Source organism: Rhinoraja longicauda, chromosome 10 (assembly GCF_053455715.1).
Source record: "Rhinoraja longicauda isolate Sanriku21f chromosome 10, sRhiLon1.1, whole genome shotgun sequence".
NCBI classification, from domain to species: Eukaryota; Metazoa; Chordata; class Chondrichthyes; order Rajiformes; family Arhynchobatidae; genus Rhinoraja; species Rhinoraja longicauda.
Genome location: NC_135962.1, coordinates 57,907,793 through 57,929,496, shown reverse-complemented (window position 1 = coordinate 57,929,496; position 21,704 = coordinate 57,907,793). Strand labels below are relative to the sequence as shown.

Below are 21,704 nucleotides of genomic sequence, written 5' to 3'. Positions count from 1 at the left end.
GCTCACCGCTAACAATGGCCTGTTTCCTTTATCGCCGTTACTTTTTGGCATATCTTTCATTCCTTTGTTCTCCATCTCTCTATATTACCGTCTATATCCCTCGTTTCCCTTTCCCCTGACTCTCAGTCTGAAGAAGGAGACTCGACCCGAAGCGTCACCTATTTCTTTCCTCCTGAGATGCTGCCTGACCCGCTGAGTTACTCCAGGTTTTTGTGTCTATCTTCGGTTATCAAACAGTAACTGACTATAACAAAAGCCTTTACATCTCAAGGCGTTTCACAGGGGCGGGGTAGTTTCTAACAATTTTCCCTGCTGCAGTAACACTTTGTGACTAAACATTGGATGATCATTAAGCTTCAATTTTATTCTGTTGGCCATGAAATCGCTCACCTCTGTCAATGTGTTTGGCGTGGGTCCCCTTTGCAAGGCAAGAGGATTGAAGTGTTGCAATTGTGAATTTGTGGAATTCTCTGCCACAGAAGGCAGTGGAGGCCAATTCACTGGATGAATTTAAAAGAGTTAGATAGAGCTCTAGGGGCTAGCGGAGTCAAGGAATATGGGGAGAAGGCAGGCACGGGTTGCTGATTGTGGATGATCAGCCATGATCACAATGAATGACGGTGCTTGATCGAAGGGTCGAATGGCCGCCTCCTGCACCTATTTTCTATGTTTCTATGTTTCTATCACAATGAATGGCAGTGCTGGATCGAAGGGCCGAATGGCCGCCTCCTGCACGAGATGCAACACCTGTCCCTTTACCTCCCCCCTCAACTCCATCCAAGGACCCAAACAGTCTTTCCAGGTGAGACAAAGGTTCACCTGCACCTCCTCCAACCTCATCTATTGCATCCGCTGCTCCAGATGTCAACTTATTTACATCGGCGAAACCAAGCGCAGGCTCAGCGATCGCTTCGCTGAACACCTGCGCTCGGTCCGCATTAACCAAACTGATCTCCCGGTGGCCGAGCACTTCAACTCCCCCTCCCATTCCCAGTCTGACCTTTCTGTCATGGGCCTCCTCCAGTGCCATAGTGAGGCCCACCGGAAATTGGAGGAACAGCACCTCATATTTCACCTGGGCAGTTTGCAGCCCAGTGGTATGAACATCGACTTCTCCAACTTTAGATAGTTCCTCTGTCCCTCCCGTCCCCTCCCCTTCCCAGATCTCCCTCTATCTTCCTGTCTCCACCTATATCCTTCCTTTGTCCCGCCCCCCTGACATCAGTCTGAAGAAGGGTCTCGACCCGAAACGTCACCCATTCCTTCTCTCCCGAGATGCTGCCTGACCAGCTGAGTTACTCCAGCATTTTGTGAATAAATACCTTTGATTTGTACCAGCATCTGCAGTTATCTTCTTATACTTCTATGTTTCTAAATCGTGAAGCCAGAGGAAGGATTGTAGGTGGAGGGGGAGTGGAGGGGGATGAAATAGGTGCAAGTCTGGGTGTGGAGGGCGAAGAAAGGGGAGGGAGAGTGGGGGAGTTGTCACAGGAATACCTGGTTGCCAAACAACAATAACCCATGCCAAGTGTAGGAAGGAACTGCAGATGCTTGTTGACACTGAAGATAGAAACAAAATGAAGGAGTAACTCAGCGGGCCAGGCAGCACCTCTGGAGAGAAGGAATGGGTGACGTTTCGGGTGGAGACCCTTCTTCAGACTGAGAGTCGGGAGGGGTTGATACAGAGATAAGGAAGCGTAAGGTGTGAGAACGAGACATCAAAAAGGTAGTGGAGATCAAAGTAAATATAGAGTGGATCACCTCACTCTCTGATCTGGCCATAGATTTGCTCTTTTTTCAGCTGACACTGTTTCCAACGGTAAACAACTTTTTTTTTTCACGTCACCTTGAAAAATACCCACTGTGTACATCAAATGCATGGCTCAGTCTGCGGGTTGCATTATCTGTGTTGACACAAGGACAATGTCCACCTAGTTACGAGTCCGTGCCAGTATTGTTTACAGCACCTAATCAAGGCTCCCTTTTCCCATTAAAACTGCCTAATAGATTCTCCATTGTGTTGTCTTTGATCTCAATTCAGCCGTGAGCACAGTCAGCAAATGTTAATTCAAAGTGCGACTGGATGAGAAACGCAACACTTTTGTGTTCAGCTTAATTTGAGGCCACTGTTATCACACATAGACGCTGTCGTTCATTTTGCCACAGATAAACAAACATTAAAAGAATAATCAATGAAATAGCCCTCGAGGCATAGTCATGATGTGTGACTCTCTTCCAACCACGGTCTGTAGACTTTTATTCTTAACCAATTCTGAAGTAACTCATCCCTGTGGGACAGGCAGAGAGGAGTGGATGACGTTTCAGGTCGAGACCCTTCTTCAGTCTGAAGAAGGGTCTCGACTCGAAACGTCACCCACTCCTTCTCTCCGGAGATGACAATAGACAATAGGTGCAGGAGTAGGCCATTCGGCCCTTCGAGCCAGCACCGCCATTCAATGTGATCATGGCTGATCATTCTCAATCAGTACCCCGTTCCTGCCTTCTCCCCATACCCCCTGACTCCGCTATCCTTAACAGCTCTATCTAGCTCTCTCTTGAATGCATTCAGAGAATTGGCCTCCACTGCCTTCTGAGGCAGAGAATTCTACAGATTCAGAACTCTGACTGAAAAAGTTTTTCCTCATCTCCATTCTAAATGGCCTACCCCTTATTCTTAAACTGTGGCCCCTTGTTCTGGACTCCCCCAACATTGGGAACATGTTTCCTGCCTCTAACGTGTCCAACCCTTTAATAATCTTATACGTTTCGATAAGATCCCCTCATCCTTCTAAATTCCAGATGCTGCCTGTCCTAATGAGTTACTCCAGCATTTTGTGTCTATCTTTGGTGTAAACCAGCATCTGCAGTTCCTTCCTACACAATTCTCCTTACGTATCTGTTCTGTTGTGCTGCTGCAAGTAAGAATTTCATTCTTCCTTTTCGGGACATGCGACAATAAAACACTCTTGACTCAGCAGGTCAGGCAGCATCTCTGGAGAACATGGATAGATGACGTTTCGGGTCGAGATTATTCAGTTTAGTTTTAATATTGGTATGACTGCATGGCAAATTAAATTCCTTGTATGTTGCAAAACATATTTGGCTAAGAAAGTATGATTATGATTATGATTTTGAGATACAGCGTGGAAACAAGCCCTTTCAGCCCGCCGAGTCCACATTGACCATCAGTTCTATGTTATGCCACTTTCTCACACACTTCCGACACACTCGGGGCAATTTACAGAGAGGGCCAATCAACCTACAAACACGCACGTCTTAGGGATGTGGAAAGGAAACCGAAGCACCGGGTGAAACCCACACAGTCACAGGGAGGACGTGCAAACTCCACACACACACAGCACCTTAGGTCAGGATGGCACCCGGGTCTCTGGCGCTGTGATGCAGCGGCTCTCCCAGCTGCGCCACTGTGCCACCCTGATTTATTAGTTAATTTATGATTAGCATCACATGTCAAGGAATCAATATTCCTCACTCGTATGGAGGACAATTAACAATAATGGTTGGGAATAATGTTCCCAAGCCTCCCTTGTGAGGCTTGTATACACTGGAATTTAGAAGGATGAGAGGAGATCTTATCGAAACATAAGATTATTAAGGGGTTGGACACGTTAGAGGCAGGGAACATGTTCCCAATGTTGGGGGAGTCCAGAACAAGGGGCCACAGTTTAAGAATAAGGGGTAGACCATTTAGAATGGAGATGAGGAAAAACTTTTTCAGTCAGAGAGTTGTGAATCTGTGGAATTCTCTATCTCAGAAGGCAGTGGACGCCAATTCTCTGAACGCATTCAAGAGAGAGCTAGATAGAGCTCTTAAGGATAGCGGAGTCAGGGGGTATGGGGAGAAGGCAGGAACGGGGTACTGATTGAGAATGATCAGCCATGATCACATTGAATGGCGGTGCCGGCTCGAAGGGCCGAATGGCCTCCTCCTGCACCTATTGCCTATTGTCTACTAACGAGGCTCAAAGGAAGCAATCGCTTGTACACCCTTTTACTCAAAGCTTGCAGTGTATTTAAAAAACAGAAACATAAACTAATAACTAATCCCAATAAAGGCAGGGAACTGCACAAAGAAATAGAGTGAGTGGATGGAAAAAGATAAATGAAATGAGTGAATGATAATTAAGGATAGATTATACCTCTAAAATAAATCTTCAGTCACTTTGGTCACCAGTTCTGGTTTACAAGGTAATTAATTACCCATTAGATTCATTCTACTGGCCCACAGCAGTGACTCAAAAGGGGCCAGGCACCAAGTCACTGTGGACACCTTCTGGTTTATAGATAGTTATGTGGTGGCACAGCGGTAGAGATGCCAGCGCCAAACACTTCAGGTGAGCCCCCAGTCTCAGATGGGACCACTCCCCAGGAACCTGTTTACTCCTCCAACCCATCGCTCAGCACGCCCAAATACATGTCTAGAATTTACAGTAGTTTAGCGCTTCAGCATGGAAACAGGCCCATCGGCCCACCAGGTTGCTGCCTTTCAGCGCCAGAGACCCAGGTTCGATCCCGACTATGGGTGTTTGTCTGCACAGTGTTTGCACGTTCTCCCCGTGACCTGCGTGGGTTTTCTCTGGGTGCTCCACTTTCCTCCCACACTCCAAAGATGTACAGGTTTGTAGGCTAATTGTTTTTGGTAAAGATGGTAATTTGTGTGTCGGATAGTGCTAGTGTGCAGGGATCGCTGGTTGGCACGGACTCGGTGGGCCGAAGGGCCTGTTTCCGTGCTGTATCTCTAAAACTAAAAAACTGAAGAAGGGTCTCCACCCGAAAGGTCACCCATCCTTTTCTCTCCAGAGATGCTGCACGACCCGCTGAGTTTCTCCAACACTTTGTGTCTATCTTCGGTGTAAACCAGCATTTGCAGTCCCTTCCTACACTACATTGAACACAAACATCTTTCCTGTTGTATCCTTTAATTGTGGTTTATGATATAAGGAAAATAAATTCAGAAAACTGCAGATACGGAAAGTCTAAATAAAACATAAATGTAGCAGTTCTTTGTTTCTACATATTTGATTCTGACTGCACGGATCAGGCATCTAAAGGACTGGATATTTACCACCAATGCTGCCCCCTACTTTAAAATACAATTAGATTTGCTGTGTTTGCATAGATTTCTGTCTCTTCGCTGTTTGAATCAACGCTGGAGCCAGGCAGGGAAAAATCAGGTGCTTCCTGGCTGGCTTTAATTCTGTAACTACTGGTCTCAGATCACTAATCACTGAGTAATTGCAACGTTGAAGCCTATTGTTTACATTGCCTCTTTGCGTGAAAGTGTTCAGCAGCCTCGGAACTAACTCCGTGGATGGTAATTGCTACGTTGGTCAGCTTAGACACAAGTCGAGAAGTGAATGGAAACAGTCAGAAGCAGTTTCCTCTGAGCCAAGTGTCACCGATGTGCTAACAAGTCACACTAATGACTGCAGCACTCTTACAGACAGACACTCAGTGTTACTGCGGCCAGGGCAACACCACATTGAGTCAAGAGTGTTTTATTGTCATGTGTCCCAGATAGAACAATGAAATTCTTACTTGCTGCAGCACAACAGAACATGTAAACATAGTACACTGTAAATATAATAATAATATAATAAACATTTATTTTTTTTATAGCGCTTTTCCAAATGCTCAAAGATGCTTTACAAAAACAGTCAAGACATAAAAACAAACAAACTATCCTGACGGAGAAGCGGCGAACAAATAGCGCCAGCGTCCTCTCACGTCAGGGTCCGGCAGTAGACAATAAAGAACACAAGACACACAATTACAATTTTTAACACAAACAGCCATCACAGTGATTGCTCCAGGCACACCCTCACTGTGATGGAAGGCAAAGAAAAGTCTTATCTCCTCCTCATTCTTCTCCCATGGTGCCACGAGGCGATCGAGGCTCCCGACTTTTGAAGCCCCCACCGGGCGATGGAAAGTCCCAGGGCCGAGCCGAGCAGGCCGATGAAGGTCCTGAGCCCCCACCGGGCGATGGAAAGTGCCGCGGCCAGGCCACGCAGGGCGATGAGGGGCCTGCGAGCGGGTCAATCAAACCTCGCGCTTCGGGGTGGTCGAAGCTGCTACGGCTGGAGCTCCTGAAAGCCAGTCGCCAGCCAGGGACCTGCGAGCTCCCGATGTTGCGGTCTGCAGGGCCCACGGCCGAAGCCTCCGAGATGGTAAGTCCAGGCCCTGCGACCGGAGTCTTCAAGGTCGATCCCAGCTGGAGGCCGCCGACTCCACAGTGTTAGGCCATATCACGAACGGAGACACAACACGGTAAAGGTCGCATCTCCGTTGAGGAGGAGATTGGAAAAAAAGGTTTCCCCCACCCCCCCACCACATATACAGAGTTAAAAATAAATCAAAAGGAACATTTAAACGATAACAAAGACAAAAACAAAAAAAAGACAGAGAGACTGCCGGTGAGCCGCAGCTGCAGAACGCAGCCACGCCCCCTTAAATAATAATAATAATAGTCTATTGTAGTTCAGAGCTTATTTCAGGTTGTAGTGTTTAATAGCCTGATGGCTGTAGGGAAGAAGCTGTTCCAGAACCTGGATGTTACAGTTTTCAGGCTCCTGTAACTTTCTTCCCGATGGCAGTGGTGAAATGAGTGTGTGGCCAGGGTGGTGTGGGTCTCTGATGATGCTGGCTGGCTGAGTTACTCCAGCATTTTGTGTCCATCTTTGGTGTAAACCAGCATCTTCCTACACTACATTAAACACAAACAGCTTTCTTGTTGTATCCTTTAATTGTGGTTTATGATATAAGTAAATGAAATTCAGAAAACTGCAGATACGGAGTCTAAATAAAACATAAATTGCTGAAAAGACTCAACACTAGGAGGGAGAGATTGACCAGCCATGATTGAAGTAGCCTTATCATATCATATCATATATATACAGCCGGAAACAGGCCTTTTCGGCCCTCCAAGTCCGTGCCGCCCAGTGATCCCCGTACATTAACACTATCCTACACCCACTAGGGACAATTTAAAAAAAATTTTTTTTTTAAACATTTTACCCAGCCAATTAACCTACATACCTGTACGTCTTTGGAGTGTGGGAGGAAACCGAAGATCTCGGAGAAAACCCACGCAGGTCACGGGGAGAACGTACAAACTCCTTACAGTGCAGCACCCCGTAGTCAGGATCGAACCTGAGTCTCCGGCGCTGCATTCGCTGTAAAGCAGCAACTCTACCGCTGCGCTACCGTGCCGCCCTTGATGGGCTGAATGGCCTAATTCTGTTCCTATCACTTATGACCACTTATCACTTATGAACCGAAACGTCACCTATCCATGTTCTCCAGGGATGCTGCCTGACCCGCTGCGTTACTCCAGCAGTTCCAGCCGCAGGGCCTGTGGACTTTAACATCATGAAGCCCGCGCGCGGTCTCTGGTAAGAAGAGGCCGATTCGGGAGCTCCATGCCGCGGAGAGAGTTTCAACCGCCCCGACGCAGGGCGGTTGAAACTGCTGAGTTACTCCAGGACACAAAAGGTTACTTAAATTTTAAAAATCACAAGATTTTTCAAGAAAGGAAGGTTTCGCGAGATCACGGGGGCTTCCATCATCGGCTGCAGGGGCTTTGATCGCCCCGACTGCAGAAGGTTTGACTGTCCCGACCGCGGGAGAACAAAGAGGAAGAAGCTTGATCTTTATTGCCTTCCATCACAGTAAGGAATGTGGAATCTGCTGAGGTGGATGTTTATGTTAACCTTTATGTGGTTGTGTGTCTTGTTGCTTTTCACTTAGTATGGCTGTATGGTAACTCAAATTTCACTGTACATGTGACAATAAACTGACCTTGAAACACATTGTGTCCTATTTTATCTGATCATTATTTTGTTACTCTTTCTTGGGAGCTTGTTGAGGGCAAATAGGTTTAATGAAGCTTATTTGTCACATGTTTAACTGCACAGTGAAATTCTTTTTGCATTTTTACACGTGGGAGTGCTGCCATGTTTCGGCACCATTTCCATAGTCCAAAGTCTGCCCGCGCGCTCGGTCTACTGGAGCGGTTCCCGATCCAGGCAAGCCCCAGGCTCCTGCACGATCATCCTCCGTCGCTTTCGACCGGATCGGCCCGCGAACCGACGTCCCTCCCCTCTCCTCGCCCGGCCATCGTTGTTTCCCTGGGGCACCTCCTGCAATGATCCAACAATACCTTGAAGGGTCTCGAACTGAAGCGTCGCCCATTCCTTCTCTCCAGAGTTGCCGCCTGTCCCGCTGAGTTACTCCAGCATTTTGTGTCTATCTTTCGTGAATACCTTCAAAATATGTTTTGTTGGCAACAAAGTTTGTTAGGGTATTTTTTCAGGTCATGAAAGATGCCGTATGGCACTAACGTTCAGTGTCAGTCTCACAGTAGACAGGGTGTAGATTGGCAGACATGATACTGGAGTTTAAAGGATTTAATCTTATTTCGGGATAAACAATTAAGTGGTGATTTAATCAAAGTGTTTAAGGTGATTAAAGGAACTGGATGAGTTGAGATATTTCCTCTTTGCTGGGGCTGTTGGAGTTTAGTGTAGTTTAGAGATACAGCGCGTAAACAGGCCCTTCGGCCCGTCGAGTCCCTGCCCATTAACACTATCCTACTGGGTTTGGGCAGATTACAGCCCAGTGGTATATTGATTTCTCGCACTTCAGGTAGCCCCGGCATTCCCTCTCTCTCTATCCCTCCCCCATCCAGGTCGCACTAGCTTCTCATTTTCACCCTACAAACAGCTTACAATGTGGCCTGATCCCTTTATCATCGTTACTTTTTTGCATATCTTTCATTCATTGTTCTTTATCTCTCCACGTCACCGTCTACATCTCTTGATTCCCTTATCCCCAACCAGTCTGGTCTCGACCCGAAACGTCACCCATTCCTTCTCTCCAGAGATGCTGCCTGTCCCGCTGAGTTATTCCAGCTTTTTGTGTCTATCTTCCCTCCACAAGATGCTGCCTGATCTGTTAAGTTCTTCCAGCAGTTTGTTTTTTTGTTTAAGATTCCTGCAGTCTCTTATGCCTCTCTTAAAATTAGGATCATGGAGTCACAGCACAGAAACAGGCCTTTCAGCCCATCTAGTCCATACCAACCAAGTTTTGTAGTTGAGCTAACCCCATTTATCTGCTTTTGGCCCATATCCCTCTAAACCTTTCCTACCCATATCCCTGTCTAAATGTCTTTTAAAAATCGCTGTTATACATAGATGGGCAAGCACTAAGTTAAATGTATTGAAGAAAGGACACAAAGTGCTGGAGTAACTCAGCAGGTCAGGTAGCATCTGTGAGGCAGTGATCACAACATGATAAGTTTTACTCTGCAAATGGAAAGGCAGAAGGGAAAATCGGAAGTGTCGGTATTACAGTATAGCAAAGGGGATTACAGAGGCATGAGGCAGGAGCTCGCCAAAATTGACTGGAAGGAGGCCCTAGCAGGGAAGACGGTAGAACAGCAATGGCAGGTATTCCTGGGAATAATGCAGAGGTTGCAGGATCAATTTATTCCAAAGAGGTGGAAAGACTCTAAGGGGAGTAAGAGACACCTGTGGCTGACAAGGGAAGTCAGGGACAGCATAAAAATTAAGGAGAGGAAGTATAACATAGCAAAGAAGAGTGGGAAGACAGAGGATTGGGACTCTTTTAAAGAGCAACAAAAGTTAACTAAAAAGGCAATACGGGGAGAAAAGATGAGGTACGAGGGTAAACTAGCCAATAATATAAAGGAGGATAGCAAAAGTTTTTTTAGGTACGTGAAGAGGAAAAAAATAGTCAAGGCAAATGTGGGTCCCTTGAAGACAGAAGCAGGGGAATTTATTATGGGGAACAAAGAAATGGCAGACGAGTTAAACCGTTACTTTGGATCTGTCTTCACTGAGGAAGATACACACAATCTCCCAAATGTTCTAGGGGCCGGAGAATCTAGGGTGATGGAGGAACTGAAGGAAATCCACATTAGGCAGGAAATGGTTTTGGGTAGACTGATGGGACTGAAGGCTGATAAATCCCCAGGGCCTGATGGTCTGCATCCCAGAGTACTTAAGGAGGTGGCTCTAGAAATAGTGGAAGCATTGGAGATCATTTTTCAATGTTCTATAGATTCAGGATCAGTTCCTATGGATTGGAGGATAGCAAATGTTATCCCACTTTTTAAGAAAGGAGGGAGAGAGAGAAAACGGGTAATTATAGACCAGTTAGTCTGACATCAGTGGTGGGGAAGATGCTGGAGTCAATTATAAAAGACGAAATTGCTGAGCATTTGGATAGCAGTAACAGGATCATTCCGAGTCAGCATGGATTTACGAAGGGGAAATCATGCTTGACAAATCTACTGGAATTTTTTGAGGATGTAACTAGGAAAATTGACAAGGGAGAGTCAGTGGATGTGGTGTACCTCGACTTTCAGAAAGCCTTCGACAAGGTCCCACATAGGAGATTAGTGGGCAAAATTAGGGCACATGGTATTGGGGGTAGGGTACTGACATGGATAGAAAATTGGTTGACAGACAGAAAGCAAAGAGTGGGGATAAATGGGTCCCTTTCGGAATGGCAGGCAGTGACCAGTGGGGTACCGCAAGGTTCGGTGCTGGGACCCCAGCTATTTACGATATACATTAATGACTTAGACGAAGGGATTAAAAGTACCATTAGCAAATTTGCAGATGATACTAAGTTGGGGGGTAGTGTGAATTGTGAGGAAGATGCAATAAGGCTGCAGGGTGACTTGGACAGGTTGTGTGAGTGGGCGGATACATGGCAGATGCAGTTTAATGTAGATAAGTGTGAGGTTATTCACTTTGGAAGTAAGAATAAAAAGGCAGATTATTATCTGAATGGTGTCAAGTTAGGAGGAGGGGGAGTTCAACGAGATCTGGGTGTCCTAGTGCATCAGTCAATGAAAGGAAGCATGCAGGTACAGCAGGCAGTGAAGAAAGCCAATGGAATGTTGGCCTTCTTATGTTGAAAGGTTGGAGCGATTGGGCTTGTATACACTGGAATTTAGAAGGATGAGGGGGGTTCTTATTGAAACATATAAGATAATTAGGGGATTGGACACATTAGAGGCAGATAACATGTTCCCAATGTTGGGGGAGTCCAGAACAAGGGGCCACAGTTTAAGAATAAGGGGTAGGCCATTTAGAACGGAGATGAGGAAGAACTTTTTCAGTCAGAGGGTGGTGAAGGTGTGGAATTCTCTGCCTCAGAAGGCAGTGGAGGCCAGTTCGTTGGATGCTTTCAAGAGAGAGCTGGATAGAGCTCTTAAGGATAGCGGAGTGAGGGGGTATGGGGAGAAGGCAGGAACGGGGTACTGATTGAGAGTGATCAGCCATGATCGCATTGAATGGCGGTGCTGGCTCGAAGGGCTGAATGGCCTACTCCTGCACCTATTGTCTATTGTCTATTGTCTATCTCTGGAGAAAAAGGATGGGTGACATTTTGGGTCAGGACCCTTCTTCAGACTGAAAGTAATGGGGAGGTAACTGGAGGTAGGAAAAGGCCAGAACAAATCAGGGCCAGCAACAGATGACCAAGGAAGGGTGGAGCCCATAATGGTTGGGTGGGGAAGAGGTGATTCCATAATGGCTGATATGCTCAGGCTTTTTCCTACCTCCAGCTCTTTGTGTCTATCTACAAAAGAAACAAGTCCATGGAAGTGCAAGAGATGATCTGTGGTGTTCCGTTGTTGTGGTAGGATTAGGGTAGGATTAGGGTTGTGCAGGTTGGTTTGAGAACCTGGTAGTTGTAGGAAAGTAGCTGTCCCTAAACCTGGTGGTGTGGGACTTCAGGCTTCTGTACCTCCTGCTGGATGGTAGCAGTGAGAAGAGGGCATGGCCCGAATGGTGGGCATCCTTGATGATAGATGCCACCTTCTTGAGGCAGCACCCCTGCCTGATGGCCAAGCACTGAGTTATATGTATTGAGGGAAAGACACAAAATTTTGTAACTCAACGAGTTAGGCAGCATCTCTAAAGAACACGGATAGTTGACGTTTCAGGTCGGGACCTTTCTTCAGACGGAGGGCTTTGACACAGGGCTTGAAGACTCGTTTTTTCCAGCATCTTTAATGAGAGTCTTCACGAGGTTTATAATTACAAATGTGTGCGTACTGGTGCCTTAGAAGATCACGTCAAAAGTTAATTCCTTTCAGAAATAAAATCGGAATGCAGCGTAAGGAGCCCACAGGGCATCTGCAAGGCATCCCCAAAGGCAATTTAGGAATGTTTCCGCAAACTCAGTAGCAAGGATTTAAACAGTGCTAAACAGCAACTCTCAATACAACCTGAATTTTTCATTACCTGCAATTAATCTGTAGCCTTTCACAATTCAAATATTTGCAGTATAAGAAATACTTTTTGCTGGTTGCTATTAATATTAAATACAAAAAATATATATTGTTTACAATTTCATTATGTAAAAAACGAAGATAAAACAAACTGCATTTAAATAGCATTGTTACCATATCCAGAAAGAGATCAAAAGATTTTTTTCTCTCAGTGGGTTAGAACATAGAATTGTACGGCACAGTGGCGCAGCGGTAGAGTTATTACCTTACAGCGCCAGAGTCAAGAGTGTTTTATTGCCATATGTTCCAGATAGAACAATGAAATTCTTACTTGCAGCAGCACAACAGAACATGTAAACATCGTACACCGTAAACAATATGATAAACGAGAGAAAAAAAAAAGTTCAGTGTGTCCCGGGTTCGATCCTGACCTTGGGTGCTGTCTGTATGGAGTTTGCTTGTTCCCTCTGTGACCGTGTGGGCTTTCTCTGGGTGCTCCGGTTTCCTCCCACATTCCAAAGACGTGCTTCTTTGCAGGTTAATTGGCTTCTATAAATTGTCCCCAGTATGTAGGGTAGAACTAGTGTGCGGGGTGATCGTTGGTCGGCAGACTTGGTGGGCCGAAGGGGCTGTTTCCACGCTGTATCTGTAAACTAAACTGGCCCTTCGGCCCACAGTATCTGTGCTGAACATGATGCCAAGGCCAACTCATCTGCCTGCACATAATCCATATCCCACCATTCCCTGCATATCCATGTGCCTTGTCAAAAGACTCTTAAATGCCACAATCGTATCTGCCTCCACCTCCACCCCAGGCACCCGCTGACCTGCACATCTCCTTTAAACTTTGCCCCCCCCCCCCCCCCCCTCTTACCTTAAAGCTAAGCCCTCCTGTGCATTTGTCTCGACCTCCAAAGTCTGTGAATTACTTTATTTGAGAATGAGTTCAGAGTTTGCTGGATCTAGAATCATGCTTTAGTGTAACAAGTAGAAAAATGGAGTTGAGGTGGAAAAATCTGCCATGATCTTGTCGATTTACAGGATGAACTACAGGAATCCTGATGCTGGGAATCAACCCAAAACGGGTTCCTTTCCCCCTAGTGATGTTAGCATTTATTTTGTGACAGGTTCTATACAAAAACTGGGATGTAATGCCGAGGCTCTGTACGGCGCTGGTCAGGCCGCATTTGGAATATTGTGAGCAATTTTGGGCACCATATCTCAGGAAGGATGTACTGGCTCTGGAGAGGGTCCAGAGGAGGTTTACAAGAATGGTCCCAGGAATGAGTAGGTTAACATATGATGTTTGACAGCACTGCACCTGTACTTGCTGGAGTGTAGAAGAATGAGGGCGGACATCTTGGAAACATACAGAATAGTGAAAGGCTTGGATACGGTGGATGTGGAGAGGATGTTTCCACTAATGGAAGAGTCCAGGACTAGAGGTCATAACCTCAGAATTAAAGGATGTTCTGTTAGGAAGGAGATGAGGAGAAATTTCTTTAGTCAGAAGGTGGTGAATCTGTGGAATTCTTTGCCACAGAAGGCTGTGGAGGCTAAGTCAGCGGATATATTTAAGGCAGAGATAGGTAGATTCTTGATTAGTGCGGGTGTCAGAGGTTATGGGGAGAAGGCAGGAGAATGGAGTTAGGAGATAGAGATAGATCAGCCATGGTTATTTAAGTTCCTTGGAACCATCATCTCCAGGGACCTTAAATGGGAGGCCACCATCGACTCCAGTCAAAAAGGCCCAACAGAGGATGTACTTCCTGCGGCAACTGAGGAAACACAATCTGCCACAGGCAATGATGGTCCAATTCTATACTGCTATCATGGAGTCCGTCCTCACCTTCTCCATCATGGTCTGGTTTGGCTCAGCCACCAAGCATGACATCGGGAGGCTGCAACGGATCGTTCGCACAGCTGAGAAGGTTGTTGGCTGCAACCTTCCCCCCATTGACAAACTGTACACTGCAAGGGCCAGGAAGCGAGTGGGCAAGATCATCTCTGACCCCTCTCACCCTGGCCACAGAGTCTTTGAAGCACTTCCCTCTGGAAGGCGACTCCGGACTGTCAAAGCAGCCACAGCCAGACATAAAAACAGCTTTTTTCCACGAGTGATAGTTCTACTCAATAACCAAAGTCTGTAGTCTCTTTTTAACTCTGGTTTATTTTCACCCACATGTTTAGACCATAATGGTGTATCCTTATTGTTTTGATGTGTTTATGCTTTATTCTTAATGGTTAACTGTATGTTTGTGTTCACATTTGTGAGCGGAGCACCAAGGCACATTCCTTGTATATGCATACTTGGCCAATAAACTTATTAATTCATTCATTCATGGGCCGAATGGCCTAATTCTGCTTCCATCACTTATGATCTTATGATACTGCCTGACCTGTTGAGTTCCTCTATTAGTTTGGTATTAGCTTGAGGAGCTGTCTATCCCTACTCCAGCTTCTACCCTTCATAAGTACTTCATTGACTTTTGGATGTCTTGAGGTAATGAAAGGCACTATAAAAAACATTCTTTTTTTTCTTGTTCAGCCAAGTTCCAGTTATCACAATCACAATCATACTTTATTAGCCAAGTATGTTTTGCAACATACGAGGAACTTAATTTGCCATACAGTCATAACAATAAAAAGCAACAGGACACAAATACATTTTAACATGAACATCCACCAGTGACTCCTCCACATTCCTCACTGTGATGGAAGGCGAAAAAAAGTTCAATCTCTCCCTTCTTTGTCCTCCAGCGGTCGGGGGCCTCGAACCTTCCATTGACGGGACGATCTTGGCTCCCGAAGCCGGCGGCGGGCCTTCCTCGTCGGGACGATCAATCTCCTGCTCGTCGGGGGGAGGATCTCAGCTCCCCCGATCTACCCTGGGAGGGGACCAGTCGAACCTCATGCTGCTTGGAGCTCCCTACCGGTCTCAACCCGAGACTGCGAGCTCCTTGATGTTCAGTCCACAAGCCGCAGTTGGAGCGTCGATCCCAGGCAAGGGATCGCCTGCTCAGATATTAAGTCCACGCCCCGCGGGGGCTCAAAGTCAGTCCCAGGTAAGACCTTCAGCTCCGTGATGTTAGGCTGCAGAGCGACCGGAGATACGATCCGAAAAACAATCGCATCTCCAGCAAGGTAAGAGACCGAAAAAAGTTTCCCCCTCCCCCACATAAAACAAACCAGAGAACATTTGCACAAACTTTTAAAACTTACCAAAACAACAAAAAGAATTTGAAAAGGACAGACAGACTGTAGGCGAGGCAGCCATTACCATGGATATGCGGGGAATGGAGGGATATGGATCACCTGCCGGCAGAGGAGATTAGATTAACTTGGCTTCATGATCTGCATGGACATTATGGGCTGATGGGATTGTTCCTGTGATGTATATTCAAGTAGCAGAATGAACCCGAAATAATCTCTATCACAGTCTTATGGAAGACATTTTCATCAAGAGTGTTTAATTATCATATGTACCAACAAAGAAATAATGGCATTTTCGCTTGCAGCAGCATAACAGGCCTGTAATCACAATACAGTAGATAATATACAAGAAACAAAAATACAATAAATTAATAACCCCACTATTAGTGCAAAAAAAACCCCGAAGTCATTAGTGCAATCAAAGACAATTCACATTTCATGGTTGAGGTTAGTGTTGTGTGGTGTTCAAGAGCCTGATTGTTGTTGGGAAGAAGCTATTCTTGAAGCTAGTGGTCATGGGTTTTATACAATCCTATACCTTTTCCAGATGGCGGGAGTGAATTGAATCCTTGGCCAAGGTGATGTGGGTCTTTGATGATACTGACAATGCAAAACAATGTTAAAAAAACCCACATAGAAAAGTCCATGATCTCCAGAGACACGATGGAAGATCTCCAGGGACACAAAGGAAGACAGTGTACTGATGGCTTCACGGGAATATTCACTTCATCGCAGGGAATACTTGATTTTCACAATCTTACTTTGAATAATTTTTTTTAAACCCACAAAGTGATGGAGTAACTCAGTGGGTCAGGCAGCAGCTCTGGAGAACGTGGTAGGTGATGTGGAGGAAGAAACTGCAGGTGCTGGTTTAAACCGACAATAGACACAAAAAGCTGGATCTCTGGAGAACATAGACAGTAGACACGAAATGCTGGAGTGACTCAGCGGGTCAGGCAGCTTCTCTGGAGAGAAGGAATGGGTGACGTTTTGGGTCAAGACCCTTCTTCAGACTGATCTGGAGAACATGGTAGGTGATGCTTCGGGTTGGGATCTATCTTTACATTGATTATAGTGGGGTTGGGAGAAACCTGGAAGAGATGTGAGTGCAGGACATTAATTGAATCTGTTTAAAACCTACAGCATGAGTTTAATGCATTAAAATGTTTAAATGTTCATGCTGCAAACAAAATGACACCAAGCCATGTGGAGGAACGATTTAAGGAAAGAGAGTTAGAAAGGTGGGGAAGTTTAAGGTTGGAATTTTAGAGCTCAGAGCTTAGCAGGTGTAGGCGTGACCTCACTAAAGATACACAAGGGGCTGAACTGTGGAAAACCTTAACATTTCTCTATGGATTAACACCGTTAATGTAAGATGTTCATCTCCGGATACTTTTTCATATACTCACCACCCTCCGAGTTTAAAAAAATGCCCCTCAGATTCCTATTAAACCTTCCATCTCTCACCTTAAACTTAAGTCTTCTGGTTCTTGATTCACCTATCCTGGGTAAAAGACTATTCATTCACCCCATCAATTCCCCTCATGATTTTATACAGTTCTATAAGATCACCCCTCAGCCTCCTGTGCTCCAAGAAATAAAGTCCTAGCCTTATTTCATTGTTCTATCTGGGACATATGACAATAAAACACTCTTGATTCTCTTGCCCAACCTCTCCCCATAGCTCAGGCCCTTGAGTCCTGGCAACGTCCTCGTAAACATAAACTTCCTGACTTTTTGTACTGATATTGTTTCTAAACAGAAAAAGACACAAATAGACAATAGGTGCAGGAGTAGGCCATTCGGCCCTTCGAGCCAGCACCGCCATTCAATGTGATCATGGCTGATCATTCTCAATCAGTACCCCGTTCCTGCCTTCTCCCCATACCCCCTGACTCCGCTATCCTTAAGAGCTCTATCTACCTCTATCTTGAATGCATTCAGAGAATTGGTCTCCACTGCCTTCTGAGGCAAAGTGCTGGAGTAACTCAGCATGTCATGCAGCATCTCTGGAGAACATGGAAAATGACATTTCGTGACAGGACCCTTCTTCAGACTGATGTTTCTACATTGTTCCTAAAAGGTGTAGATTCCCTGGAATCCCAGGAATGCGTGGGTTAACATATGATGAGCGTTTGATGGCATGGACCTGTACTCGCTGGAGTTTAGAAGGATGAGGGGAGACCTCATTGAAACTTACCGAATAGTGAAGGTATTGGTTAGAGTGGATGTGGAGAGGAAGTTTCCATTAGAGGGAGAGTCTACGACCAGAGGTTACAGCCTCAGAATAAAAGGACATTCCTTTAGGAAGGAGATGGGGAGGAATTTCTTTAGTCAGAAGGAGGTAAATCTGTGGAATTCTTTGCCACAGAAGGTTGTGGAGGCCGTAAATGGATATTTTTTTAAGGCAGAGATAGATATATTCTTGATTAGTACTGGTGTCAGAGGTTATGGGGAGAAGGCAGGAGAATGGGGTTAAGAGGGAAAGATAGATCGGCGGAGTAGACTTGAACGTCCGAACATCCTAATTCTGCTCCTATCACTTATGAACATGAATTCCTTTTTGCATTCAGCTTGTGCTTTTACAGAGCCTGGATTTTACATTAACTATTTCCCTGTGCGGCTGGGAGTGTGATTGCATTGACCACATTTCTGCAAACTGGATTGTACAGGACAATGACCCTGTTGCCGTGTTGCCTGAACTTATTGTATCCCTGTTAGGCCTGGACTTTGTTTGCACCATGTGCCTGCTCAGTCTGGACCTGAATTGCATTGACTCTGCGCCTGGCTTGTCATCAAGGTTGAAGTCCATGATGTAGACACAAGGGGCTGAACCAGCATGGAGAAAATAAGAAACACAGCACAGCAATGATAGTTTTGGTTGGGACTGGAAGGAAATGTACAGTGAAGTTTCTCAATAGGTACTCAGCCCAAGCTCTTCTTATTACAATAAATCCTTAACTTTTGAATATTTAACTTTGGCAATTTTACAAATTCGCAGTTAAGCTGTCAGACGTCTGGAGCTTTAAAGACATTTTTTACCAATTGTTTTTTAGAAACATAGAAAATAGGTGCAGGAGGAGGCCATTTGGCCCTTCGAGCCATTCATTGTGATCATGGCTGATCATCTACAATTAGTAACCTGTGCATGCCTTCTCCCCATATCCCTTGATTCCACTAGCCCCTAGAGCTCTATCTAACTCTCTTTTAAATTCTTCCAGTGAATTTGCCTCCACTGCCTTCTGTGGCAGAGAATTCCACAAATTCACAACTCTCTGGGAGAAAAAGGTTCTTCTCATCTCAGTTTTGCACTAATGGCTTGTTCTTTTTACTGACTGTACGATTTATGTGCAATTTATGTATATTTAATATTTTGTGTGTTTGTCTGAGTCTCGGTGCCTGTGACGTTGCCACAAGTAAGATCTCATTGTACCTGTTCCTCATCAATAAACTCTATCAACCCGTCTTGCATTCTTTTGCAGTTGGCTATAATTTGTTTTTGTGCAACTAAAAGCTTTTCACTGTACGTCGTGACATACTGGACCATCCATCGCCTATACCCACTAGGTCTATGTTGTCCCACTTTCGCATACACTCCCTGCACGCTAGGGGACAATTTACAGAGGGCCAATAAACCTACCAACCCGCACGTCTTTGGGATGAAACTGGAGATAAAACACGGGGTATTTTGATGGTATTCACGAAAGATAGACACAAAATGCTGGTGTAACTCAGCAGGACAGGCAGCATCTCTGGATGGAAGGAGTGGGTGACATTTCGGGTCGAGACCCCTCTTCAAACCGAACAATCTCTGTTCCAGGCGTACACTGGCCCTATCCCCAAACTCTCTCTCCTCCGTTTGCTCCACTGCGACAACACACGAGGTCACAGGGAGAACACCTGTGGAAGTATGGGGAAACACTTACAAAACTAGCACTAATTCAATATATAAGAAAATAACTGCAGATGCTGATACAAATCGATTTATTCACAAAATGCTGGAGTAACTCAGCAGGTCAGGCAGCATCTCGGGAGAGAAGGAATGGGTGACCTTTCGGGTCGAGACCCTTCTTCAGCACTAATTCAATCTTTATATTGCAAAAAAGAGCTATAAGAATTGTCAATAAGGCTGGTTATAATGACCCAACCAACCCATTATTTATGAAATCATATACCCTAAAATTTATGGACCGAATAGACGTTAATACTCTACAAATAATGTTTAGAGCAAAAGAAAGAACATTTCCTAACTGTATCCAAGGTTTGTTTTCAGTGAGGGAAGGTATCCTCTCAGGGGAAATTATATATTTGAAAAAAAGAGGGCAAGGACAAATGTGAAAAATAGATGTGTGACTGTTAAAGGGGTCAATTTATGGAATAGTTGCAACAGTGAAACAAAAGAGTGTAGTAATAAGTGTAAATTCAAGAAAATGTTCAAAAATATTATATTTGAAAGATACAAAATATGTGATCAGCACTGAGAAATGACTGACATGACAGAAATGATGTTTCTTGACTATATTTGTGTTTCTTTCTATGTTTTGTTTATCACCTTCTGACTTATGATGTGTTTTTTTAATTATATTTTGTTAAGTATTAAGGGAAGGCACAATAAGCTTTGGCTTCTGCCTACACCTTTTATTTCGGTCAGAAAATGTCATGTGTGATTACTTTGTTTTATTTTTTATTTTTGATACATTTGATTTCGTTCTATTTAACTTTCACAACTGTACGGTCAATCTGTTGTATTGTATTGACCGGGAAAAAAAACCACATACAAACTTCACACACACACATGCACAGCATCCGAGGTGGGGATCGAACCCGGGACCTACCCGCTGCGCCACCGTCAGGACGGACGGCCGGGCGGACGACTCTGCATCCGCGTGCACGCGCACGCAAATTGCCGCCAAAAGAAAAGACCCGCAAAGATGGCGGCCGGCGCCGCCCCCCCCTTCTCCATTGGCGGCCGCTACGCCATCGATCGCCGTTCCCGCTGCCCTGCGTCCCTCCCGCCGATCCGGCGGCTCCCCAAGCCGCTCGGGGGGGCGAGCCGAGGCGAAAAGACGGGTGGTTTACCTCATGAAAACGTAAAGGGCGGCGGGATGAAGGGCTGTGGCGGCCGGAGACTGTAGAGCTGAAGGCGGGCGGGGAGGCCGCCTCCTGCAGCCCGCGCTGGGCAGTAATGGCGGAGGGAGTTGAAGCCCGGGCTGCTCCGTCTCCTTGGCGACGGCCGGGGATATCCGAGCGTTACTGAGCGATCTCACCCTCCTCCCTCCTTTATTTAAAAAAAATAAACACTTTCATTTCCCCGGACGGGTAGGGAGGGGGGGGGGGGGCCCCGAATGCTGCAAAAACAAAACCTTTTGTGTTCGTCAACAGCCATCTTAGCATGACATGAAGTGTAAGTAGACAACAAGCTGCCTGACTCTGTGTCTTAGCTCGCTGTAAACATTTTTTCGTTGCCTGTTTATGATAATTTCTCTCTCTCCGCCCTCTCCCTAACTCTGGAAAGTTGCAAACCCAACAAAGGTTGAGGAGTGTCACTCCTGTTAACACGGTATTTTCTCTTGTTTTTAAAAAAAAAAACCCATCCCACTCTGGTTTGCAATAAGAATTGTTTCATGAAGTACTATGGGTGTAAATATCAGGCTGCATATAATCTGCCCCCAACCACCGACCGTCGCCGGCATTGGGGTGAGAAATGTGACCTTTTCATCCCAAACTCTTGACATTGCAGCCCCGAGGATTTAAATGCGCAAAAGTGGCGCAGGGGATGTGAGACTTGGCGATTTCAAACATTCTGCAAAGATTTCGTCTCTCTCTCTCTCTCTCTCTCTCTCTTATACTTTATCTGCTGTTGGCATCTGTCATATAAGTGTGCATATAAAAGACTGTTGTTCTTTCAGACAACATTCTGGCGTTCAAACATACTTTCCTGCCTCCAAACTGACCATATCAATTCTTTTAGAGTGAAGTTTTCCGCCACCCCAGGTTTTACTTTTGCCATCCCTCCATCGTTATTCCTATAATTACATTGCACTGTCCTTCTTTCCACGCCAAATTGGCTCAGTCCTCAACAGTGTGGCTAATATATATTTTTCCTGCCCTGGGAACACAATTCCAATTCCCAGTTTGGAGGAATTGTTTTGCGCGAATCCCATTTTAAACGTAATCTTTTATTTTTTTGTTTTAAAACATT

The 21,704-nt window shown here is 45.4% G+C and overlaps 1 protein-coding gene and 1 long non-coding RNA gene across 2 annotated transcripts in view; one reads left to right on the top strand and one right to left on the bottom strand.

Annotated features, from left to right (window-relative positions):
- The window catches only part of LOC144597484 (uncharacterized), a 45,750-nt gene extending 24,901 nt beyond the window's left edge, over positions 1-20,849 (bottom strand). Inside the window, exon 1 of the long non-coding RNA XR_013547753.1 lies at positions 20,582-20,849. This is a non-coding gene — a long non-coding RNA (uncharacterized LOC144597484). The remainder of the gene's footprint in view (positions 1-20,581) is intronic.
- foxn3 (forkhead box N3) overlaps positions 20,438-21,704 on the top strand; it is a 324,415-nt gene continuing 323,148 nt past the window's right edge. Inside the window, exon 1 of the mRNA XM_078406929.1 lies at positions 20,438-20,906. The gene's annotated coding sequence lies outside the window, so the exon portion shown is untranslated. The remainder of the gene's footprint in view (positions 20,907-21,704) is intronic.